Here is a 26,855-nt window from a genome sequence, read left to right as displayed (position 1 = left end):
TGTTGTTTCCGCCTTGCTGAGTGACCTCCATTGTCCTAGGCTAAAAGGTCTAGCTATGGAAAGCGTTTCATTTTCTGTGGTCTTGCCTAGGTGTCTGCTGTATATACACTGATTTTTTTCAGGGTTCCTCAGTTGTTGGTTCTTGTATGGTAGGTCGATCATGGTAGATGGTCACTGGGCTGGTTGATCAGAGGTGTGTGATGGTTTTTAGCACCTGGACATCAGCCAACTTCTGAACACTTGTGTGTTCAACTTGCTAGATTCTTCATTGGCCTAGTGTTATTTGTGTCCACCACCCTCTCCTACATGTGCCTGAATATACCAATATTAAAATTGTTTAATAGGGTTACTCTGTTGATCATAATTAATGTGTTATTTCAGACTTTTAAAAAAAATTGTTTTTTTGAACGAAAATGAAGGAAAAAATTTATTTTTATATAACTGTCATTCAGTAAATAATGTACATTGTGCAGTTGTATTACAATTTAATCTTTTTGTGTGTGTGCGTGTTGGGGATTGAACATAGGGGTGCTCAACCACTGAGCCATATCCCTAGCCCTTTTCATTTATTTTGAGACAGGGTCTCACTAAGTTGCTTAGGGCCTTGGTAAGTTGCTGAGGCAGGTTTTGAACTTGCAGTCCTCCTGCCTCAGCCTCCTAAGCCACTGGGATTACAGGTTATCTGCACTGGCTTAATCTTTTTTTTTTTTTTTTTTTTTTTTTTTTTTTTTTTTTTTTTTTTAATTTTTTTTAGTTGTCAGTGGACCTTTATTTCATTTATATGCAGTGCTGAGTGTTAAGCCCAGTGCCTCACACATACCAGGCAAGAGCTCTACCACTGAACTACAACCCCAGCCCCTTATTCTTCTTATGGGGAGGGGTTGGTGTGGACCAAGGATTGAACTCTAGAGCATTGGACTACCAAGCCACATCCCCAGCCCTATTTTGTATTTTATTTAGAGACAGGGTCTCACTGAGTTGATTTTAGCACCTCTCTTTTGCTGAGGCTGGCTTTGAACCCACAGTCCTCCTGCCTTAGCCTCCCAAGCCACTGGGATTGTAGGTGTGTGCCACCAGGCCCAGCCTTTAATCTCCTTTTTTTTTTTTAATATGTCATTTTTAGTTGTAGATGGACACAATACCTTTACATTATTTTTATGTGATGCTGAGGATGGAACCCAAGGCCTCACGTGTGCTAGGTACTCTACCACTGAGCCACAACCCCAGCTCCTAATCTCTTTTTTTTTTTTTTTTAATTTTTATTTTAAATATTTTTAGGTATAGATGGACACTTTGCCTTCATTTATGTTTAGTTTTTTTTTTTTTTTTTTTTAAATGTGGTGCTGAGAATCGAACCCAGTGCTTCACATGTGCTAGGCAAGTGCTCTACCGTTGAGCCACAGCTACAGCTCCCTAATCTCCTTTTTTTCTTTAAGAAAAATTTCCTAAGGAAATGGTTTGGAGCCCATCTTACTCATTTTTATTTGTTCTCATCAGTTCTACATGACAGTAGAATGCATTTTGACACATCATACATTAGTATAATTTCTCATTCATCTGTTCGTATATGATGTAGTTACACAGGTTATGTAATGATACATAAACATAGGGTAATAATGTCTAATTAATTCTGTCATTCCTGCCCCTTCCGTAACCTTCACTCCCCTGTCTCGTCCAAAGTATTCCCACCCCCATTGTGAATTAGCATCAGCATATCAGACAAAGCATTCTGAAGCCTACCATATTTATTAGACGCCTTTTCTTTTTTCTTTTTCTTTCTTTTTTTCCCCCCATTTTTGTAATTCTGGATCCAAATTTCCTATCCCGTTTTGGCAGAAGAGCAGAGCCTGTAAGACCAAGTTCCACAGCTATAAGATACAATACTAGTTTTTCACCAATTCCACAGGGTATAGTCGAGTTTACCTTTCCCCAGACTGGTAGGGAATTTAGAAAGGAGGCATATTCACCCAGGAAAGGAAATCTTGCTTCTTCTCCATGATCATCAATAACTGTCACCATGACTGATATTTCTAGGAGAAATTCCGCTTGGTTCCATTACTATTTCCTTATTCAGTTATAGTGTCTCAAAGCAGACATGATGATGAGAGTAACCACCAAGTCGCTCATCTGTACTGATTCCAATGAGAATAACCTGTGGATTGCTCTGATTTCATTTCGTTCTGGTCCTAACCAACCAGTTTCTCTACCAGCAGATTGCACAGACAATGTTATTATTGGAAACTGTATCCAAGAGTTGGATTTAGTGACATATGTTAGTTCTTTGTTTTTGTAGTTCTTCCAGAAAGACTTTAATTTCAACAAATTGCAAATTCAAGAAGGGTTAACAGCTTGCAGTTCCTTTGGTCCCACTATTCCTGTGACTCTTTCTGGTCCATTATCATCAGGACTATCACCAGTAGCAGCAGCAACATTCTTGGAAAATTCTTCAGAAGGTATTTCACAATGATTTTTCTGTTTTTTTTTTTTTTTTTTTTTCCCTCCCCAATTAGAAGATAGGGTGGGATCTGTAGTCATGAAAGTTACATTAAGAAGATCAATTGGTTCATCTGCAGGAGTAAAATGATCAGCAAGGGTTGCAATTGTCATGGAATTAATGCCTCCAGAAAACAGGATTGCAACATTTGCTTTCCTATTAGAAGTTTCCATAGTTTTCATTTGGTGCCAGAATTTTGTTCCTAGGTAAATAGAAGGCCCCTCTTGGCTGCCACCCTTGGCACTTCAATGAATTGCTGAACTTTTTTCATCTGTCCATTTGTAAGAATGGCCTGAGGTGGCTCTCTTGTAGGTGGAAAGATGGAAAGGTTCTACAGTGAGTTTTTAAGGGAACCTGTGGCAGCATCATATCCAAAGGAACAGTAGGTTTTTCAAGATACAATTAGACTTCATTTGTTACCAATGACAGAAAACTTGGTAAGTGTTGAAATTTGAGTCAGCCTATTAACATGTTCTTTAATAACATTGCCTTCGAAATATGTTTCCAGGGACACAATTTAAAAATCAAACGTCTAGAAATGTCAGTAGATTTTTGAGATAAATTCTAGGAATTCCATATGCTGGAACTTCTTGACAGTGATTGGCCACTCCAGAATATTGGGTGCCCACTAAAGAGAGCTTTTGCCCAATGTACTAAAACACCAAAGCAAGCTATAGTGACCTTTTCCCACCCTCCCAAAATCTCTACCAAATCATAATGAGCAGATGCTTGATAATATATGAAAGAGGAAGGATCTATGATTTCTGAGAAAAGTGAAAAAATACTAGATTGATTCTTATAAGAGGCAAGATAGTTAAACATAATTGGAGAATGATTCTCTTAAACTTCATTCCTCGAAAGACTTCATTTCATAAGAACATTTTGCCTGTTTCATGTTACACAGGCTGGGTAGTCAAAACACCTCTCAAGTGAAGGACATAACAAGAGAATAAGCACAAGTAGTTAACGTTGGTTTTTAACAACTGCTTACCATTTTTGGGTCCCTGTTGTTTAAGATTATACAGTAAATCTTATTCTAAATATTTGCTGAAACTCTCAATAGAAAAGCTTGCAGAACAACAAATGCTGCACTCTGTTACATGAAATCAGGGTGTTCTGATTTTGGTTGAATTTTCTGTCATGGTATTCTGTTTTCAGTTCATCCAAGATATCCTATTCTTTGGGTTAGAAAATTCATCTGCAACAATTTTTCCTTTAATCTTGGTGCCAAGATCCTTGCTGGATGGGCCCCACACACTCGACTGGGCATTTCCACTTTCGCAGCATAGGTAAAAAAGCAGTGTGCGAGGTGCACAGCTGGGATGGATCCCAGAGCCTCCAGTGCTGGACAGGACGTGTGTGTTTCCAGCGGCTCACCCTCTCCTTCCCAGGAGTCCTCTAACAAGGCTTGCATTTGATTGGGCCATTTTTCCTGTTTGTTTACCATTTATAGCTCATCGTTTCTTTTTTACTACTATGCCTTCAGGTTTTAGGTTAACAGAATAGTGTACGGGTGGGGCACGCTGATCATGGGGTCGGCAGTATGCTAGCCTCTTTAGGTGGATTCTCATTTGATTCTTACAGCTAACCCTAGAGGGAGGATTAGCTATAAGGAGGGAAATAGTGCTACCCCTACTTCAAAAGAAAAAGGAAAAAAGTAACTGAGAAATAGAGAAACTTGCCTAATTCTTGCAGCTAACATTGGCCAAGTGGGATTCAAACTAGCAACCTGATATTGGGTCCTTTCTCTTAGCCATTCCATTATAAACTGTTCTGTCATTGCAAATGTAGCAATGAGGATGAATTGTGATACTCTCTGCAAGTCCAATTATGACTTTGTACAACAGTTTCATTGGAGTTTGTTCATTCAGATCTATAATTTCCTCCTGTGTAGTGGTATGAATTATAATCCTAAAGTGAAATTTACATGAAACTCACATACGTCATATAAAAATTGATATAATGACCTAGTAATGCCAGAAAGACCTAGTAGGGAAACCATTTAAACAATGATATTTTGGTACACAAATTCTTGAGCACAGGTCACTGACCTTACACCCTAGACATGAGGTACCTCCTCCCTGACCAACTTGCTCTGAACTTGGAGTAATGACAGTAGCAGCAGCAGCAACTCACCCTGTTCCTGCAAACCATAACCTGATAAGGATATGGATAATATCCAAAGTACACATGGAATTCCTGATTAAAAAGGCAAAAGAAGCTGAAGAGACATTTCTTTGAAGAAAACATGCAAATGAACAACCAGGTCATAGAGACAGAAAGTAGTATGTGGTTGCCAGGGTTGGAGGGAGGAGGTGACTGAGAATTACCACTTAATGAGTATAGACAGAATTTCAGTTTTGCAAGATAAAAAGAATTCTGAAGATGGGTGTTGCTGATTGTAGAAAAACAATGTGAATGTATTCAATGCCTCTGGACTGTACAAATAAACATAAATTTTTACTTCTACCACAATTTTTAAAAATGGAGCAAAACAAAGTACTTGGAGAAGAGCTTAAGCATAATGAAATTAAGTGCCTGTATCATATGTAAAATAGCTTTCAGTGGACCAATACTATGGTCATGCAAGAATATAGGGCAACTCAAAGTTGTATTGGTCTCAGTTAAGTGATTTTTTTTTACAGTGGTGGTAAGCAGACGAAAATAGGATCTTGGTGGACATGCGTTGCCATTTTGGAAGACAGAATGTATTAAAACTATACAGTAGGGGCTGGGATTATGGTTCACTGGTAGCGTACTTGCCTAGCATGTGTGAGGCACTGGGTTTGATCCTTAGCACTGCATAAAAAAAAAATAAAGGTGTTGTATCCATATACAACTAAACAAAAATTAAAAAAAAAAGACTTTAGGTTGCAAGCTTGGATAAAGGGGATTATTGTGCATGTGAATGTCTAGGACCTTTAAAAACTGTGCAGGACATGGGCTGTGTTACACATTTCGGGATGTGCAACACCTTGGATTTCTACCTGTCAAATGTCAGAGAAGGCCCTTTTCCTAACCACAAAGGACCCATGAATTTCTAACTGATGCACTACAGAGTGAGGTTTCTCACTGAAAAATCATTCTTTCCTCTTGTCTGTTTTTAAATTTCCAACCAGTCGCATGTCCTAACATATGAGAATGAGTGATTAGAAAAATGAAAATTTGAAGTAAAAACAACATGATTTGTATTTAGCAGACATGAAATCCCTGTCCATCTGCTATTAAAGTTTCTCAATGCTTAATCTCCACCTCTGAATTTGTCCTGTGTGGTATAGTCTAACTTGCCCTCTCCTTTTGTTCCCCACCATCACCCAGAATGCCTGTTCTCTGAAAAATTCTCCATCCTAAAGATTTGGTCCATTGTCCAGAGCCAAATAATCAAATGTTTGAATCCGAACACCACCTTTGTTTCCTTTGTTTTTTGGGGGTGGTGGGGAGAACAGGGTCTCACTGTGTTTTCCAGGCTGCCTCAAACCCCTGGACTGCAGCAATTCTCCCACTTCAACCTCCCTCCTCCCTTTTTTATTTCATATCCAGTAGCCAGGACTTGAGGCATGAGTTACTGCACCTGGCTTACCTTTGTCATAAATAATACAATAATTTTTATTGAGAGTAGTAGTTGATTATGGCAATAAAATGCCTTTACTAAAGGGATCCCTTCTTACAATACAAATGCTCAGTACAGTTTAACAGTCATGCCGCGATGTTTATTTCTTCTTAACTTTATGTACTTAAAAATCTGTATTCTCTTTATTGCAACCCATGTGGAAGCAGTGACTTTGTTTTGTTAGTCTCATTACTGGGGATTAAACCCAGGGGTGCTTTCCCACTGAGTTCCATCTCCATTCTAATTTTTTATTTGGAGACAGGTTCTAACTAAGTCATTGAGGCTGATCTGGCAATTGTGATCCTCCTGCCTCAGCCTCCTGAGTCATTGGGATTACAGGCTTGCATCACTGCACCCAGCAAAACAGTAACTTTTGAAACAATTTCAGAAGGCTTCCTGCTATTTTCATGTTGTGAGTCTTCCAAGATCATTCCTATAACAGGGTAGATGTGTCCTGGGGCGTCAGAGGTTTCTAGCAATTCATGCTGGTGATTACCTCCTAGGCCAGCCTGCTGGAGGGATCAGACTGCTGTGCACCATGACTGATCCTTGAAGGGGGGACTACCATCATTTTCCTGTGTTTTCTGGTTACTAGTCTGTATCACCAGAACAATTAATGCATTTTCTTGTAGATACTTTTCCTTCAATTGAGGTTTTTTTTTTTATTGTAAACAAATGGGATACATGTTATTTCTGTTTGTACATGGAGTCAAGGCATACCATTTGTGTAATCATAAATTTACATAGGGTAATGTTGTTTGATTCATCGTTTTTTTCCTCCTCTCCCACCCCTCTTTTCCTCTATACAGTTCTTCCTTCCTCCATTCTTGCCACCCTCCTTAACCCTAACCCTAACGCTAACCCCTCCCACCCCCCATTATGTGTCATCATCCACTTATCAGCAAGATCATTCGTCCTTTGGTTTTTTAAGATTGGCTTATCTCACTTAGCATGATATTCTCCAATTTTCAATTGAGGTTTAAAAGTCAGTTTTGGTAGCAAATTTTGGATACTCTTGCTCTTCCAGCTAACTTGGTTCATACACAGTTATTCTGCTGTGGTGCATATGGCTAGCTTAGGTGTGCGTTTGCATTAGTATTAGTATTAGACCCTGGGACAGAGTCCTGAGGTGGCCTTCTGAAGTTCTTACCTGGAGTGGAGATTTTTGGGTCTTTAAGTATTCTTCTGGACCTGCGTAGGCTGCTGTGACAAATTATTGGTGCACTGGGTGACTTAGAAACAATAGATATTTATTTATTGCTGGGGGCGGGGGGAATAGAGACTGAACCCAAATGTGCTTTACTACTGAGCTACTACCCAGCCCTTTTCACTCAATAAGTTGCTGAGGCCATCCTTGAATTTGGGATCCTCCTGCCTCTGTCTCCCAATCTGCTGGTATCATAGGCATGTACCGCTGCACCTGGAAGAAAAACAAATAATTTATCTCTTGCAGTTCTGAGAAGTTTAAGATCAAAGTACTGGCAGGTTTGATGTCTGGTGAAGGGTTTTCATTGTTTTTAGGTGGCAGAAGGGATGAGGGAGTTCGCTGGGCCCTTGTTATAAAAGTGCTAATCCTATTTGTGGAACTCTGCTTTTATGACCCAAGGATTTCCCGAAGGCCTCACCTCCTAATTCTACCACCTTGGAGGATAGGATTTCAGCGTATAAACTTGAGGGGCACATAAACATTCAGTGTGTTGAAGTATTTCTTACAATTTTTGGTGCATGTAACAAATGGAATGAAGTTGAAGGATGAGATTTTATCACATGCTCTGCTTTGCAAGACTGGGTCAGTTCTGGTCCTCATGGCTCCCTTTGATTGTTTTGTTGGTGTGACAGAATTTACTTGTTCTGTAAAGCTCAGTTTAGAATTTACTTGTTCTGTAAAGCTCAGTTGACAGCATCATGCTTCTCAAAATGTGTACCGTGGAGGACAAGGCCAGCAGTGGTTCTCCAAGTCCAACACCTGGATTTTTTTTTTTTTTTTTTTTTTGAGTTTGTCTTATGGTGATCAGCAACAAAATAATATTTGGGAGAATTTATGCACATCATTTTGTTCTGTGACCCTCTGTTCTAGAGAAATGAGATATAGGACACACAACCACTTCTTCAGTTGGTGAGTGCCCACGTACCTCTCAGATGTACTGAGAACATGTTTAAAGATGCATACTTTTTATATCACATGCCCCACAATCTGATCCGGTGTTAAAGAAATGACCACTTATTGCAGAGTTGGCAGAAGAACTGGCTCATCTGGCCTCAGTGGGGGATGATGTAGAAATGTGCTACTTTCCTTAGGAATGTGAATTTTTAATGCTGTGTTTTGAAAGTTTTCAAACATACACAGAGAAGATAGCATAATGAACTCCCTATGTACCCAACTTTTAAGATTATTATCATTCTGTTCTGGTCTCATCAAATTATTCCTTTACTTTTTATGATGGAATGAAGTATTTTAAAGTAATTCAAGGGTGACTGGGGCATAGAAAATTTGCCTCACATTCTGTTATAAAACAAGAGTTAGGTGTATTAGTTCCCTATGGGTGCTATAACAAATTACCACGAACTTGGTGGCTTAAAAAAATAATTTTTGTCCAGTTCTAGAAGCCAGGAGTCTGAAATTAGCCTCAGTGGATACCAGCAGGGTTGATCTTGGCTTTTTCCAGATTGTCATAGCTGTGTCTTCCTGGGCTTGTGGTCTGTCCTTCATCTTCAAAAGGTATCATTCCAGTCTCTGCCTCTGTGGTTACAATGCATTCTTTCTGAGTTGGACAACTTCTCTGCCTCTTTTATAAGGACCACTGTGATTACATCAAGCCCACCCAGATAATCCCATGTGATCTCCTCACTTCAAGGTCCTTTATCACACCTGCAAAAGCCCCTTTTGCCATGTGAGTAACATTCATGGGTTTCAGGGATTAAGTTGGATGTATTTGGGACCATTACTCAGTATTCCACAGTAGGAATAAAGTTGTAGTCAAGACTTCAATGTAGAATATATGGTAGTAGAGAGCTAAGTGAGGTGGCATCCGCCTGTAATCCCATCTACTTAGGCTGAGGCAAGAGAATCACAAATTCAAGGCCAGCCTCAGCAATTTAGCAAGACCTAGACTCAAAAAACAAAAAAGGACTGGGGATGTATGTAGCTCAGTGGTATAGTGTCCCTGGGTTCAATCCACAGTACAAAAAAAAAAAAAAAAAAAGGTAACACGGCCACAACCCCAAATTTGGTTGTGTACCCTACTAATGCATAAAGGTGAAGGTCTTCAGAACCTACAGAATCTTTCTGCAAAATATACCTTGTCATTTTTTCAGAGGATGTAGCATTCCTAGCAGATAACCAGTTAGGAGGAGGCACATGTTGATGTAAAACTAGTTAAGAGATGATGCTTCCAAGACCTGAGAGAAGAGACAACTGCAGTCAGATGTCAGTTTGAGAAGGTTTGTGCCTCAGATCAGGCTGGAGTTGATAGCTGACAATGCTAATGCTATTTTACTCACCTTCCTTCAGCCACTGAGTTTGTGCCTTCCATCTCTGCTTCTGTGTTTTTTATTAGTTTTTGTTGAATTATTTGAGTACCTACTGTGTGCAGCAAGCAAATCTGCATGACTCAGCTTTTATATTTTATCCAAGTTAGCTTCTTTAACCTCCACAAAACGAAACAAACCACTCTGATGCTCACCAAGAGTTTCCACATTCTCCATATAAATCTGGAGAATACACTTTGATAAAATGTAAGACAGAGGCTGTGGAGTCTATATCCAGACAGCAGCAAGCACCAGAATGGTGGCGTGCAGACTGAGGACCGTTTCCTGCTCTAAGGAATTCGGCCATTCAGAGCTCCTTTTCCATCTGTGAAAACGGATTAGCAATAAGGTCCCTCCACAGATATTGTAAAAACCAGGAAATAGCACAAACGTCTCCCTCGCCCTGGGCATAGCGTAGCATATTATGAATGATTACACTTCTTCAGGGCATTTCTCCTTTTGTCTGAAATTCTGATCCTTTACTGTGAAGTACTTCAATTTCTCATCCTCATTTCTCTCTGTTTCCATTTCAGAACTTCTTGGGTGTTTTTGTATTACTTTATTCCTTTTGTCTTTAATTCCTACTGCAATAGTTAGACCCCAGCCGAGGGTCATTCTCTTACAAAGCCTTCATTTATTTTCCTGCCACACCTAGATTAGGTGTGTCTCCCATGTGTCTCCCCCCCGCCCCCCGCCCCCCGTGCTTAGCCCTATGGCTGCACTTGGTGTTATCTATTTTTATTTCCTCCTTTTGTCTAACTTTTTGTTCCTTTTCTAGACTCTAAGCTTTGGGGACAGTGACTGTGTCTTCCCTGTGTGTTCTTCAAAGACATAGAATAATACCTAGTGTGGACTAGCTGGTCAGTGTTCACTCCCTGAACTGTCAACTCTGTGATAGGTTATTATTATTATTATTTTTTTTAATAGATCACTGAATTTTTGTGTGTGGGAATGGTGGGGAGAGTCAGTATAAGAAAATAGAATGTAAACTTGTGCCAGGTCAATTACGGAACTTCTTTCTTAAATAAGTCTTTTTTGATGGAGGCAAATGGAAATGTTGCTGCAAGCTGTGTTGGCCCTTCACTATCATGGAATAAGTATTTCGGACAGGTTATCTTGTAGGTTTTTAAATCTTCGTTTTGCGTAGTTCAGGCTCCTTTGGTTGAGCTTTCTAAGAGTTTATCTTATATTTAACTTTCTTTTTGGAGGAAGCTCGATTTCTTCATTTAAAAAAAAAAAATTATTTTGAAGGAAAACCTCAGACAGTGTTGTGGAAGAAAGGAGTCACTCAGCAGTCAGAAGCATCAGTGAGCGGTGCTCCTCCTGGCTGCTACTGAGCAGCCTGCGCCCCCAGATGCCAGTCTCATTAGGGTGGATTAGTGCTCAGCCCTCCTGAGCTCACACCCATCATTACTCCATGTTCTCCTTCCTCAGCAAATCTGATGCCACCAACTCTGAGCATGTTCTTTGCATTTCCATGACTCCAAAACTGTTGAACACCATGTGAAGTTGCCCAGCTGAACAAATATTTCTGATTTCAAATAATCTACTTGATTTCTTTCCCACAGAAGACGTGACTTCATCATGCTAGTTTCTTTCTTGCTTAACTAAACACGGGCAAGCCTTTCATCAGTCACAGCTTTGTTTCTGTATGGTAGGAACTTTATCCTGACTTGCTGCATAATTAATGTTTGTTTAAAAAGAGGACCTTTGCTCATATGCTCCCCTTTGCAACTAGAGACAGAGCTTTGTAGGACACGATAGAGCCTGGGTTACATACTTTCCAGGTTTGGTTTGGTGTGGTCTGCCGGAGTGTAAGGGTCACCTCTACCTTACTGTACATTTTCTGAGTATCGACTTTACCACTGACGTTTTATTCATTTTTAACTCGTATTTCCCTGGCTTTATATTTCTGTCATGGATATTTTAAAAAGTCTTGTGCTGGTTGTGTTCTTGAGGTCTGTTGCTTCATCCTTCTGGGGTCGTTCTTTTTAGTTGGACAGGTTTTCCATAGCCAAAGACCTTGGTGTATGAATTAGATAGATGCTTCTCTACCTTTATAAATCAATAGCTCTAGTTCATTTTTTAAAAAAATCAAACGATCTATATTCACATCTGGAAAAAAAATTATGACATACGTGTGTATAGGATATATTTATTCAGGCTACCAAAAAGCCTTGAAAGCCTGAATGGATTTATATACTTCTTGTAATAACTGTGGCCTCTTAAGGATCCATCCATTCCATGGTGCAGGATCACTGCTGGGAATCTGAGGTGCTTGTTAGGCCCTGCTCCTTCCTCCCACAGCAGGAGAGCCTCTCGGCGGGAGAGCTCCCCCCACTGAGCCTGGAGGAAGCCTCAGAATCCTTCTCAGACAGTGCTCCACATAATACAACCAGTCGTTTGCATCTGGCTTGTGAAATGAACATTACTGACCTTCATGGGCTAGATGATCTTTTTAAGAGTCTGTTTCACCTTCCATGAATTTGGTTAATTCTGTTCACCTTAGAATGTCTGCTACCTCTTTCATATACAGAAATCCTCCCAATATGTGGAGAGAGCCTATGGGCATGGCATTGTTTATGAGACAACCAGATCACTGACTTGTTCCTCCTGTGTTCTACTCTTGGACCCTCACAGCTGGTCTCCTCCTTGGGGCACAGTTGGTGAGTCTCTGCTTTGTATTTTTGTAGGTGAGCTGTGCTGATTAGGGGTAACATATAACACCAGTGTTGGTCATTTTAATCTGAGTACATGGGTATCTATTAATGCAGATGTACTAATTTTTTCAGGTTTTAGTAGTTTTTAAATTACCTTTTTAGTTGTCAGTGGTCCTTTGTTTGTTTGCAGTGCTGGGGATCGAGGTTGTCACACATGCCAGGGAAGTGCTCTACCACTGAGCCACAACCCCAGTCCCTCAGGTTTTAGTTATTTGATGTGCTTAGAATCGAGTTAGTTTGCAAAACTGAATGTGTTGAGGAGTAAGAACTAGAAGTGGTGTATAATGAACATGCACATCGAAGGACAAAATCACGTTGGTTTTGTTGTTCTGTCCTGTATGTGTTGTTCTGTCCTGTAAGTGTTTTTCAACCAGGTTATGAACTGATTTGACTGTCAGTGCTTTTTAATGACTTTTTTTTCACCTACACAAAAACTTTCATTAGAAAGTTTTGAAATCTTTTGAATGAAACATTTCTCTTGGTGATAGTTGTTTCTGAGGAAGAGACCTGCAGTCTGTTGGCTATTACGATAAAGCTCCAGTTTTGTGTTTGTTGGACTGAGTTCTAAAGAAATTAAAAAGATCAGCATGGGCTTCTAGGAGAAGATTAGATTGTTAATGTGTGTGTGACTGACCAGGGATTGATCCCAGGGCCTTGTACATGTTAGGCAAGTTCTATCCCTGAGCTACATTCCCAGACCCCCTCTTTTGTTCTTTTTAGTTATACATGACAGTAGAATGTCTTTTGACATACCATACATACATGGAGTATAGCCTTCCATTGTGGTATACGTAATATGGAGTTACACTGGTGGTATATTCATATATGAATGTAGGGAAGTTATGTCTGATTCATTCTATTGTCTTTCTTATCCACCCCCCGCCTTTAAATTTTATTTTAAGACAGTCCCATTAGGTTGCCCAGGCTGTCCTTGAACTTGGGATCCTCCTGCTTCAGCCTCCTGAGTAGCTAGGATTATAGATATGCACCACCACACATGGTTTGTGTTAGGGTTTTTGAAAATCTTTCTACTTTTATGATATAGGCCTCTTGGTACAGCTTTTGCTGTAGGCCAGAGGTTTTAGTATGTTGTGTTTGTTTTCATTTGTTTGAAAAACATTTTAAGTTTCCTTTTCCTTTCTTCATTGACCCAGTTGTTGTTCAGGAGCATGTTTTTGTCTGTTTGCTTTGTGCCTGAACATGGTCTTTCCTGGAGAATATTTCGTGTGCTGATGAGAATGATGTTTGTTCTACAGGGGTCATATGAAAAGCTCAAATGTCTACTAGGCCCATTTGGTTCAGAGTGTAATTTAACTCTTTATCAATTTTCTTTTTGAATGATCTGTTCATTGCTGAAAATGGTTTCCCTAATGTTATTACATTGGAGTGTATTCCTCCCTGTTGATCATATATTTGGGTATCCTAATGTTGGGTGCACATATATTTACAGTTACATCCTGATGGTGAATTTACTCCTTTTTTATTATATAACACCCTTTCCTGTTCTACCCCTACTGGTGTTCAACCCAGGGCCTCATGCATGCTGGGCAGTTACTGTATTATTGAGTCACACCCCTAGCCCCTTTAATTTGTAAGTCCTGGGGGTTTAAACCAGGGATGCTTTACCACTGAGCTACATTCCCAAGGGTCCTCCCCAACTCCTTTTTTTTGGGGAGGTGGGTGGGTGGGTGGGAGACAGGGTCTTGTTACATTGCTGAAACTGACCCCAAACTTGGAAATCTCTTTCCTTAACCTCCTAACCTCCTGAGTTGCCAGAATTAAAGGCGTGTGCCACCATGCCTTGTTTCCTTTTTTTTTTTAGGTACCAGGGATTGAACCCAGGTGCACTTAACTACTGAATCACATCCCCAGCCCCCGCCCTTAATATTTTATTTACAGACAGGATTTTGTTGAGTTGCTAAAGGGCCTCACTAAGATGCTGAGGCTGACTTTGAACTTGTCATTCTCTTACTTCAGCCTCCTGAGCCACCGGAATTACAGGCATGTGCCCCTGGTGCCTGGCTTCCTTTTTATTTGTCTTGAGAAGAGTCTTGTTATTGTGAGCCGCCCGTCTCAGCCTCCTGAGCTGGGACTGCAAGTGTGTACCACTGTGCCTAGAAGATTATTTTAAAGAATTTGAGATTAAGCAGATAAAAAAGGAAGCCTATTCAGAGGTCCCTTAATCTGACTAAAGGCAGAAACTTCTGGGAGTGCAGCTGGTAAATCCCTTTTCTAAGAATGTTTTATCTTTGGTCTGAAACAAACAGAAAATTCTGCTTGGTCCTGCATAAACAAACATGGCAAACTCTTATGTCCCTTTGTTCCTCCCATAGGTGCCTCGTCCCCACCTTCTCTCCTAAGCTACGTGTATAAACCGTCTTCACCAGTTTGGAGGGCTCTCTCTCTGTGCACTTCCATATACTTGTGAAAACATTTTCATTTTTCTCCTGCATATGTGTCCATGGCCAGTTGCATTAGTAAACGCCAGCTATTGTGAGGGGAAAAGTTTTTCCTCCCAGTACTTTTGTTTCTTTGGTAAATATCTAAAGGTTGAGTAACTTAAGTCACAGATATGTACTTAGTGTTGAAGAAACTTCCAAGTTGGGGGATAGGGAGATAGCTCAGTCGGTAGAGTACTTGCCTTGTAAGCACGAGGCCCTGGGTTCGATCCCCAGCACCCCCCCCCCCAAAAAAAAAGAAAGAAACTTCCAAGTTGTCTTTAAATAGTAGTTGTACCATTTTATGTTTCCTTCAGATCCAGTTGTCACCAACACTTGGCATTTTAAGTTTAGTCTTTCTAATTAGACTGTCAAATTTTTAAAAATACCTTTTATTTATTTATTTATTTTGTGGTGCTGGGGATGGAACCCAGGGCCTTGTGCATGCGAGGCAAGCACTCTACCAACTGAGCTATCTCCCCAGCCCCTTATTTTTTAACATGGTGCTAAGGATGGAACCCAGTTCCTCACCTGCACTAGGCCAGCTGTCTACCTCTGAGCTACAACCCCACCCCAAGACTGTAGCATCTTCACAGTATTTTTGTTGATGACAGCTTTATTGAGATACTAATATTAAAAAATTACTCTTAAAACATATAATTCAGTAGTTTTTCAAATATCCACCGAGTTATCGACATCACTAATATTTAGAACACTTTCAGCACCCTAAAAGCAACCCTAAACCCACGCTCACTCACTTCCCACTTCGTCCTCTTGGCAGGCACTAATCTACTTTCTGTCTCTCTGGATTTACTTCTTCTGAACATTCCATGTACTGTGAATGGAAGCGTCTGATGGGGGGCCTTCGTGTCTGGCTTCTTTCATTTAGTTAATTTTCAATGCATATATCAGTGCTTCATTCCTTTTTTTAGAATGACTATTATCAAGAACACAAACAATAATAGATGTTGGGGTGGATGTGGGGGAAAAGGCACACTCATGCATTGCTGGTAGAGTTGCAGGTTGGTGCAGCCACTCTGAAAAGCAGTATGGAGATTCCTCAGAACACTTGGAATGGAACCACCATTTGACCCAGCTATCCCACTCTTTGGTTTATACCCAAAGGACTTAAAATCAGCATACTACAGTAACACAGCCACATCAATGTTTATAGCGGCTCAATTCACAATAGCTAGATTGTGGAACCAACCTAGATGCCCTTCAACAGATGAACGGATAAAGAAACTGTGGTATATATACACAATGGAATATTATTCAGCCATAAAGAAGAAGAATATTATTGTATTTGCAGATAAATGGATGGAATTGGAGAATATCATGCTAAGTGAAATAAGCCAATCCCCAAAAGCCAAAGGCTGAATGTTTACCCTGATAAGTAGATGTTGATACATAATGGGGGTGGGGAAGTGGGGGTAAGAGAAGAATGGAGGAAATTTAGATTATGTAGAGGGAAATAAGAGGGAGGAGGGGGCAGGAGTATGAAAGCTGGTGGAATGAGACAGACATCATTATCTTACGTACACGTATGATTACACAAATGGTGTGAATGTACATCGTGCACAACCATAGAAACGAAAAGTTGTACCCCATTTGTGTACAATAAATCAAAATGCAGTCTGTAAAAAAAATAAATAAATGAATCACATAATTTGGGAAACTGATTTTAATGAAGAATGGTACTGCTTTTAATTATATTAAAATTACTTTTTCACCAGATAAAAGAAAATGAACTTTTAATTTCACAGTAATTATCAATATATTAAAAAAAAAAACTAAAAAAATGAAATGAGTCTGCATATACTATTGCAGACCCAATTTTTCTTTTTTTTTTTTAAATTAAAATCTTTATTTTTACAGATTGCATTTTGATTCATTATACACAAATGGGGTACAACTTTTCATTTCTATGGTTGTATACAATGTAGATTCACACCATTTATGTAATCACACATATACATAAGGTAATACTGTCTGTCTCAGTCTACTATCTTTCTGTCCCCCACCCCTTCCCACCCCATTTTCCTCTACACCATCCAAAGTTCTTTCATTCTTCTCTTCCCCCTGCCACCCCTTCTTGTTATATATTGTCATGCACTTATCAGAGAAAACATTCGGCCTTTGGTTTTTTGGACTTGGCCTATTTCACTTAGCATGATATTTTCCACCTTCATCCATTTATCAGCAAATGCCATAATTTTATTCTTCTTTATGACTGAGTAATATTCCATTGTGTATATATACCACAGTTTCTGTATCCTTTCGTCAATTGAAGGGCATCTAGGTTGGTTCCACAATCTAGCTATTGTGAATTGAGCTGCTGTGAACACTGATGTGGCTGCATCACTGTAGTATGCTGATTTTAAGTCCTTTGGGTATAAACCAAGGAGTGGGATTGCTGGGTCAAATGGTGGTTCCATTCTAAGTTTTCTGAGGAATCTCCATACTGCTTTCCAGAGTGGCTGCACCAATCTGCAACTCTACCGGCAATATAAAGTGTGCCTTTTACCCCACATCCACACCAACACTTATTGCTTGTGTTCTTGATAATAGCCATTCTCATTGGCCCAGACTCAGTTTCTTATGTTAACTTCATATTTTAAGTTGTTTAACTCCATATTTTTGCTGTATTTATAATTAATGAACCAACATTGTTGTTTATTGTTCATGATAAACTACAGCTGTCCTTTATTCAGATTTCCTTAGTACTTACCCAATATCCTTTGTTCCAGAATCCTACCCAATATACTATATCACATTTAGTTGTCATTATTTCTCCTTTGACCTCTCTTACCAGTGACAATTTCTTGATTCTCTTTGTTTTCAATGACCTTAATGATTTTTAGGAGTAGTAGTTTGCTATTTTGTAGAATTTGTGTTTTGCCCCTTAGTTGGAACTTGGCTGAAGTCTTTCTCACAATTAGACTGGGTTTATGAGGTTTTTTTTTTTTTTTTTTTTTTTTTTTTTGGTACTAGGGATTGAACTTGGGGCACTCAGTCACTGAGCCACATACCCAACCCTTTATCTTTTATTTATAGACAGGGTCTCACTGAGTTGCTTAGTGCCTTACTTTTGCTGAGGCTGGCTTTGAACTTGGAATCCTACTGCCTCAGCCTCCCTAGCCACTGGGATTATAGGCATGCACCACCGTGTGGTTTTATGAGTTTTGCAGGAGGAAGACCTCAGATAATATGATATTTTCAATATGTCATGTCAAGGGTACATTGCTGTCAACATGACTTACCACTTCATATAAATCTTGATCTCCTGGATGAAATAGCATATGTCAGATTGTTCCCCTGTAAAGCTACTCCTCCCGTGCCCTCTGTACTGTGCTCTTGGGAAGTAAGTCACTGTGCACAGCCCATACTTGAGCTTGAGCAGAGTATTTATATGAATCATTTGAAATTCTTGCCCTGATAGTTTGTTGATTTGTCCCATTTATTAAATCGTTTGGACCTGAAGATGCTTGTTTCATACCTTTGGTTATAATCTAGTACTACTTTATTTTGCTGTTCAGATCGGTCCAGCTTTGACTTTTGAGAACTTTGTTGGCTCCTGTGTCCCTTCGGTGCCTTATCGTGTGCTGTGCTAGTTTTTCTTCTGAGTATTTTCTTACTTTAGGCTTTACAAGGTGTTTCAGAATTTTTCCCTAAACCAGCCATTTCTCTAAGGAACTGTGGTTCCCTTGATTGGAGGGTCGTATTAGAGTGCAAGCTCTGGGCAATGTGTGAGCATTGCTACTGGAGTATCATTGCTTCTAGGTACTCTTCAGCTGACGGAGAAAATCCTTGCTTGTACACCAACCTTTGTGTGTACAGGTATCTATGAGTACATCTACGTGTAGCCATCTGCACCATTGTTAGGCCAAACATGACTTCATGTCAATGCATTTCGCTTATCCATTCATCAGGTGGTGGGCAGTTGTGTGCTGCTCTGAACTCTAGTATACAAGTTTTTGCGTGGAAATGTTTTCAGTTCGCAGAATTTCTGAATCATGTGATAACCCCATTTAATATTTTGAAGAACTGTGAGACAGTTTTCTAAAGTGACTGTTGTTTTACAATGTTACTTGTAAGGATGAGTGAGAGTTTCTGCACATCCGTGGTAACACTTGTTACTGTCTGTTTAGCCATCCTAGAGGGCAAAGTGATTTCACTAATTTGCATTTCCCTAATAACAGTGTTAAACATTTTTTTTCCTGTTTGTATTTGCTGTTCATATTTTTTGATGAAATCTTGTTAAAATCTTTAGAACATTTTAAAATTGTCTTTGTATCATGGAGTTTAGAGATTTCTTTGTATATTCTGAGACAAGCTTTTATTATTAGACATGTTTCTAAATTTTTGCTTCCAGTCTGTGACTTCATACTTTTGTTAAGTGTTTTTCAAAGAACTTTGGGTAAAATTCTTATTGATTTCATTTGTAAGGCGTGTCAGAAGATCTTAAATGTCAAATTTTTGGAAAATTTAAAACTTTCTAGAATGGACAGTTTCCAGCTGATACAAATAGAATAGTATAACGAATGTATATATATCCTAACTTTAATTACCATCCTGTGACCAATCTCATGTTCTCTGTCTCTACCGTTTTCTCCCTCTATGAGATAATTTTAAAGTGAATCTTGGATAAACAATCTTATTGGGAATTATTTTAGCACATTTCAAAAGGTACAGACTTTTACAAACACCAATATCATACACAAGAAATTGTTATAAAATGTGAAACATTTTTAAGTATCTTAGTTGTCTCACCTTTTAAAAATAGTTTACCTGGATTTAAACAAATTCCATATTTTACATTTGGCTTATTTCTCTTGAACCTCTTCATTTTTAAGTTACTTCTGCTTACATTTTTCTTTGCCCTTTGTTGAAGAAACTGAATTAAGATTTTTCTGTCCTCTCATTTATATTAACTGACTTCATTTTTGTAGTGTAGTGCACATTCCTTAGGCCTCTATCTCCCTGGAAACTGGTAGGTATATGCAAAGCAGTGCTTTCAACCTTGATGGCATGCAAGAATCACTTGGAGTTTCACAAAAAAAATTCTCATGTCCAGGCTGTTAAGTCAACTTCTAGGGTCAGGACTGAGCTTCCTGGGAGATTGTGCTTTACTGCCAACATTGACAACCACAGAAGTCTTGGCCATTTTCAGTCCCCCCACCCTTCCACCCCCCACCCCTGTCCTCTTTGTTGTAAGCAAGAATACTTCATGGACAGTGGCATAGGCTTCCATCAGGGAGCACATAACTGGTTTTCTCCTCTTGTAGTGTTAGCAGCCATAGATGTTTGAGAGATCTGTTGTTTTACTTATTTTTTCTTGTTATTTTATAAAAGGAAGGTGGAGAGATGATTTTCCAATTCTGTTTGTGGTAATTGAAGCACTTGTATAAAGAGACACTTCCAGGTATGCTGCTTGGTTTCTGTGAGGTTTGTTTCCTTTAAGAAAGATAAGATTAATGTAAGAAAGATAGGATTAATGTTTGATTCTATTTATGCTATTTATTTCCCAGTTTTCAGTTCTCTAGTGGTAAAAAGTATTTACTTTCTGTAAATACTTGAATTTATAATGTTAACATTGTATTTAGTTTCATTTCTGTTAACTCTATTGATGGTCGAATTTTCCTATTTTTAGTCAGTGGGAGCTCTTTCAACTTGGCTCCTGGGTCCTTTTACCTGTGTACCCGTAGCTTTGGCTTCTTTTCTTTTTTTCTTCTTCACTGTGCTAGAGATCAAACCCAGGACCTCATACATACTAGGCATGTGCTGTACCCCTGAGTTAAACCCCCAGCCTTAGTGAAGAACTTTCTGAGCGTGTTTTGTTTTTTGGTTAAACCTTGGGTGATACACACTCAATCCTGGTTTGTGTCATCTACCAAGTACTTAGCAAATGTCAACTCGTAACCATTCTTTAATCTGCATAGTTAGAAAAACATTATATATTTTTAACTGCTTTGAGACATAATTCACAAACCATGGAGTTCACCCATTTTAAAAGTACAATTCAGTAGTTTTTAGAATATATTCATAGATATCACGACAGCTTTAGAAAATTTTTGTCACTTGAAAGCAACACTGAGCTTGTAACTATCACTGTCCTGACCCCCACCATATAACTATCTTCCAGTCTCTGCAGGTTGCCTGTTCTGTGCATTTCATATAAATGTAGTCAGATAGTGAGTATCTTACTTCTGACTTCTTTCTCTTAGCAAAATGTTTGAAAAATTCTTCCTTGTCATAACATGTACTTCATTCTTTTCTTTGGCTGAATAATGCTGAATTATGTGGTTATACCATATTTTCCTTGTCCATTTATTACATTTGGGTTGTTTCCAGTTTGGGGCTATTAAACATATATGAATGTGTGTGTGTGTGTGTGTGTGTATGTGTTTTCATTTCTCTTGGGCATATGCCTAGGCGTAGAATTGCTAAGTATATTGTAATTTGTTAAATATTTTGAGGCATTGCAGACTGCATTTCTAAGTGCACTCACTATTCCACCCTCTTACCTACATTATATGAGGATTCAAATATCTTCATGCCCCTAGCCAACACTTATTATCAGCGTTTTGATTGTAGCCATCTGAAAGGGTATATAAGTGTTTCTCACTGTGGCTTTGGTTTGCATTTTCCTGAACTAAGTGAGGTGTTTTCATGTGCTTGATGAGAGGTGACTTTTCATGTGCTTACTTGACCATTTGCATGTCTTTGCAAAAATACCTGTTCAGATCCTTTGTCTCCACCCCCCACCTCTTTTTACTGTGGTTGTCTTTATTTTTGAATCTTAAGAGTTCTTCATGTGTGCTAGACACAAGTCCCTTATCAGAGACATGATTTGCTGTGAGTCTGCATGTAAAATGAAAATTCATCAATTTACTTGTCCTAATTTTTGCTCTGTATTTCCATCAGTATTCATTATATGTATGTGAATAGTTGGTATTAAAGACTTGTTCATCAAAATGATCATCTTGAAATATTTCCACACATGGGCTTATTTAAGTATTTTTATCATGTGGAAAATTAGTAAGTCTGTTATGGGGTTCTGGAATTTTGATCTTGCTATTCAAATTGTCACTGATGACAGTGGCAGAGCCACTACTGTTTAACCACAAAGATAGAGCAGTTGTTTAAAGAGTACCTGGGAGAGGTGAATTATGGAGGGGGCTGAGGAAAGTCTGCTGGTGATATAAGTGAATTTGTATTTAACAGAACTTTTGGTTGTGACTGAAATTCTAACAAATACAATGCTTGAACTTTTCCATTTTGCTTTTTGGTTTTTGCTTCTCAGAAATTTTAATGTTTCTGTCTAGAAAATATAAATGAGGCAACGTTTTTCTTATTGTTGAAATCCTGGGAAACTTTATCTTGGGAAAAATAAATCTGGTGAGATTAAATTTCATTTGACTCTGAAAGTCTATACTGTTCTTTGGAAGATGGGGAAATAGCTCATCTGTGAATCTATTTTTGTGGCTTTCAGAGATAATGACCTGTGTAGTGTGCATTACATAGTGAAGTTGTGGGGGGTGTTTTGTGGTACTGGGGATTGAACTCGGGGCTCCCACAGATGCTATGCAAACATTGTATCCTAAGCTACCCTCCAGCCCCATGGTGGAGTTTTAATGAACAGTACAGTATTATACCTTTGCCTGAGGATCATTGTTAATTTATTTGACTTTTGAAGTAGGTTTCAAAAATCAGCCTTTAATGAGTATCAAGACTTTTTAAAAAATTTTTTCTATTTATAAATGATTGTAATGAATCTCCATGCACCTGTCAATCAGCCTCAACACTTTTTGCCCTTCTTGTTGATCTGAAGAAATTTTGAAGAACCATTTTCCACATGAAATGGCATCTTTCTGAGAAATGCATGGTGTGACCTCCAATGAGCAGTGCCTTTGGAGTTACAGGGTGAGTCCAAATCCAGAATCCTTTCTGTCTTTGCTGCCTTATTGGGTAAGAGGCCTTCCTCTTTGAAGCTTAGTTTTTGCTCCTTGAAAACAGGGTTAATATCTACATTGGAAGGTTGTTGGGACACTTAAGTGGGATAAAATGTGTGAAGGATCAATAGTGTTTGGCGGTGATCGAACCCTGATGCTGAATACCCTTAATTGTCCATGCCCCACTTGATAGAGAACAAGGACTTTGGGTTACTTCCCTCTCTCTCGCAGGAAGCAGGTTGGAGATGACATTGCCCCTTATTTCCATAGAAATGCAATGTAGAAATTTACAGTGGGGAAATGTAACAGTGGTCCACTTTATACTTTGAATATAGCCCTTGCTGCTCTGTGGGGTGGGGGGAATGTGGTAGATAGATATTATGTGTGGGTGTAGAGGCTGCTGGTTGTGGTGGGATTCTCCATTGCCATGTTGGATCCCCAGAGTCTTTATCTGAGCTAGGACCTGTTCCACATAGAGCAGTGAAGTCCAGTCTCATTTAGACATGGACAAGTTAATAATGGCTTGTTCGGTTATACTAATACGAGCCACCCTGCATTAGGTTTAAGGTACTTATCACGGACAATAAGAGGTATATGAATTTCCTAGGGCTGCTGTAACAGATCTGCACAAAATGGGGAGGCTTAAAACAGGAGAAGTTCATTCACAGTTCTGGGAACTAGAAGTTCTGAAAGCACAGGCAAGCCTGTCTCTTGGCTGGTTGCAGCAGTCTGATATTCCCTGACCTATAGCTGTACCACTCCCTTCTTTGCCTGGTCACTTTGTGTTTTCTTTGTGTCGCTCTGTCCAAATTTCTCTCTTAAAAAAAGATACTAGTCTTTGGACTAGAATTGCATCCACAGGTACTGGTGGACATGAATATTCAACCCCATACGATGGGTTAACCCAGACTGGGATGTGGTCAGGGGTAGCCTCCTAGTGGTAGTAAGACCCAAAGTGTGTTCTTGTTTTAAGAACTAGCTAGAAGAAAATAAGCTGGGAGTGTATGAGAGGTGAGGTTGTATAGTAATGTTAACTGTAGGCTTGAACTTTATTTCCATTAATGTTTTCCCCTTAGAGTCATGGGGAATCTTAAAGGTTTTAAACTCATAGTGTAGTGGATACTTGTTGTATTCGTGGATGAATATTGATTTTGAAATAAACTTTCTATGTTGGAGGAAATTACCAGGTTCTGAATCTCCAAACACATCTTAGAAGCAGACACTCAAACCTCTGTGTCTGTACTACCCATATCAGGACAGTTGTCCCCAGGTTGGCCTCCCACATGTACCTGTGTAAGAACTGGACTCATTTGTGAGCAATGAGAGATGCATGGAGTTGGTATGTGGCAAGAAACTATATGGATGTATATATTGAATGTGACCAAATAGAAGTCACAAGAGCATATAGGATACAAATCATATGTACTGGGAGTAGTGAGTTGTAGACAGGACTTTAGGAATCTCCACTCTTGGGGTTGGAAACAAGGGCTTGGGGAGAAGTAGTTTGAAGAATAAAAAGTTGAAATTTTGTTCTTCAACATCTTTTAAAAAAACTCCAGTGAATTTGGTTAGTAAGTAGAACCTCTGAGAAGTCAGCTTGCTGTGTTGTAGGCATGATTTCCTAAAAAATTTGCAGCTAACTAAATTGTCTTCTAACTGTAACTCCTTCTTGGCTATTGATGGATTGCTGTGACTTATTAAAACCTTAAAACTACTCAAGCATGCCTGCTTCCAGTCCCAATTCATTAGTGTCATCCAAATTGGTACTCAGATCTTTTCTAAACACCATGAAGCAGGATTGTGTTACAATCTGAGGGGTAGGATCTAGGTGAAAAGCTGGCTCAATAGAATTTTGGACCAAAAACAGTTGTCATGGGCTTAATTAAGCAGTTTTTAAGTACAGCAAATATAGCGTGACTGAGCGCTAAGTAACACTTTCATCTCTTGAATACATACTGTGGAGACTGAGGGCAGCAGTGTGTGGGAAACCCTGTTTTGCCCTGTAGAACCTCCTGATTCCACCCAATAATTTCAGAAGAAGAAAATTCCAAGAAAGTTTGTATGAACTCTTTTTGACACTAGCTTGGTTATATGTGAGGACTCAGCCATCTAATCTACTGTTCAAAAGTCATGGAACTTCTTAAGAAATAAATGGCCATCATAGGAAAGGGCTACCGGAGGGATTCCACTGAGTTTTTGCCCTTTGTCCATTCTCCTCCAGCACTCTGACCTTGTCTTGGCCATTGCTCAGTGGTGTGTGAGTGTGGTGAGCATCTTTCCTTGCTCTACCCAGGCCCCAAATAATTCATACATTTGACCCTGCCCATGGTATAGTTTTCGCTCCAGGGAGAGCCTTAAAAATGGGAGAGAAACCTAGTGTGGTGGTGCACACCTGTAATCCCGGTGGCTCAGGAGGCTGAGGCAGGAGGATCACAAGTTCAAAGCCAGCCTCAGCAAGTTAGTGAGGCCAAAAGCAACTCAGTGAGACCCTATCTCTAAATAAAATAGATGTAAAGGACTGGGGATGTGGCTCAGTGGTTGAGTGCCCCTGAGTTCAATCCCTGGTACCCGCCCCTGCTCCCTGGGGGTGGGGGAAGAAAAAAAAAAGAGAAGAAATGTCTGTATTCTTGACATTTCATTTTTTCTTCTAGTATTCCTTATTTTTGGAAGCAATTTGAATGCCTAATCCAGGTTAGTTGTTCGGATTTGTTCATTTATTTTCATGACTGGAAAATTATATGTTCATTGGGAAAGTGATTAAAGGGAGAAGAGCAAAGTGTTTTCCCCCAGTGGTAATGTTGTTGGAGGATTCATGGTTCAATAGAATGTCATAGGCCTTCCTCCTGCCCCCGCCCCCCCCAACATGTTCAGGTCATGTTGTGTATATAATTGTCTATCCTGTTAAGTTTTTTAAACATTTTTTTCTTATAAAAATCAAGCTATAATTTTTAAACCATGAAATGCACCCTTCTGAAGCACAAATTTCAGTGGATTTAAGTGTATTCACAGGATTAGGACCATCACAGCTAATTTCAGAACACTTTTATTACCCCCAGATGACCCCAGTCACTAGCCCTTCCTCTTATCCAAACTACCTGGACCCTAGGAACACTAACCTACTTTCTATCTATAGATTTGCCTTTTCTGGACGTTTAATATAAACGGAGTCATACAATATGTGGCCTTTTGTGTCTGACTTCTTTGAACATAATACTTTGAAGATGCAACCATATTTTAGCATGTACTTTATTCCTTTTTATGACTAGAAAATATTCCATTGCATGCATGTACCACATACCGTTCATCTATTTTTCAGTTAATGGACAGTTGTTTCCCTTTTCCCCTCTTTTATGAACATTGTGTGCATATGTTTGTGTACCTAGATTTTTTAGTTCATCTGGCTAGGAGTGGAATTGCTGGGTCATCCGTAACTTTCAGAGGAACTGTCAGACTGTTTTCCAAATAGCATCATCTTATGTTCCTACCTGCAATATCTTGAGGGTCCCAGTTTCTCCATATCCTTAGCCAACCACTTGCTAATATCTGGCTTTTTGATGATCGCTGTCCTAGTGGGTATGAAGTAGTATATTATTTGTGAATAACGATGGTGAGCATTGTTTCACATGCTTGTTGGCCATTTGTATGTCCTGGGGGAAATATCTATTTAAAACATTTTTGCCCATTTAAAAAAAATTGGGTTTTTATCTTTATATAAGATGCAAGTTCCTTTTATATGCACTATAAACAGATGGTTTACAAATACTTCCATCCAGTGAGTTGTCTTTTCATTTTTTAATCTTCTTTATTTTTGGGCGATGCTAGGGATTGAACTCAGGGCCGCAAATGTGCTAGGCAAGCACTTTTACCACTGAGCCACATCCCCAACCCCTTTTCATTTTCTTGATAGCATTCTTTGAAATCAAGATTTCCCATTTTGTTTAAAACTTTTTTTTTTTTTTTTTAACGTAACTGAACTCCTGAAGTGTTCATAATGGTTGTTCGTTCTGTTTTATGTGTACTTGGTAGTTTTCTTAGCCATTTCTCATTGTTGGCTACATAATTTTCTCATTTATCAGTCCAACAGTTAACATAGCCATGAGCATATCTACA

The 26,855-nt window shown here is 39.2% G+C and overlaps 1 protein-coding gene and 1 pseudogene across 2 annotated transcripts in view; one reads left to right on the top strand and one right to left on the bottom strand.

Annotated features, from left to right (window-relative positions):
* The window catches only part of Igf2bp3 (insulin like growth factor 2 mRNA binding protein 3), a 141,442-nt gene that overhangs the window by 62,021 nt on the left and 52,566 nt on the right, over positions 1-26,855 (top strand). The gene's annotated exons all lie outside the window — the stretch shown is intronic.
* LOC124990473 (asparagine synthetase domain-containing protein 1-like) lies at positions 1,708-8,830 on the bottom strand (annotated as a pseudogene).

The sequence above is a fragment of the Sciurus carolinensis genome, chromosome 8, assembly GCF_902686445.1.
Source record: "Sciurus carolinensis chromosome 8, mSciCar1.2, whole genome shotgun sequence".
In the NCBI taxonomy this organism is placed as follows: Eukaryota; Metazoa; Chordata; class Mammalia; order Rodentia; family Sciuridae; genus Sciurus; species Sciurus carolinensis.
This window is presented reverse-complemented; position numbering and strand designations above follow the sequence as displayed.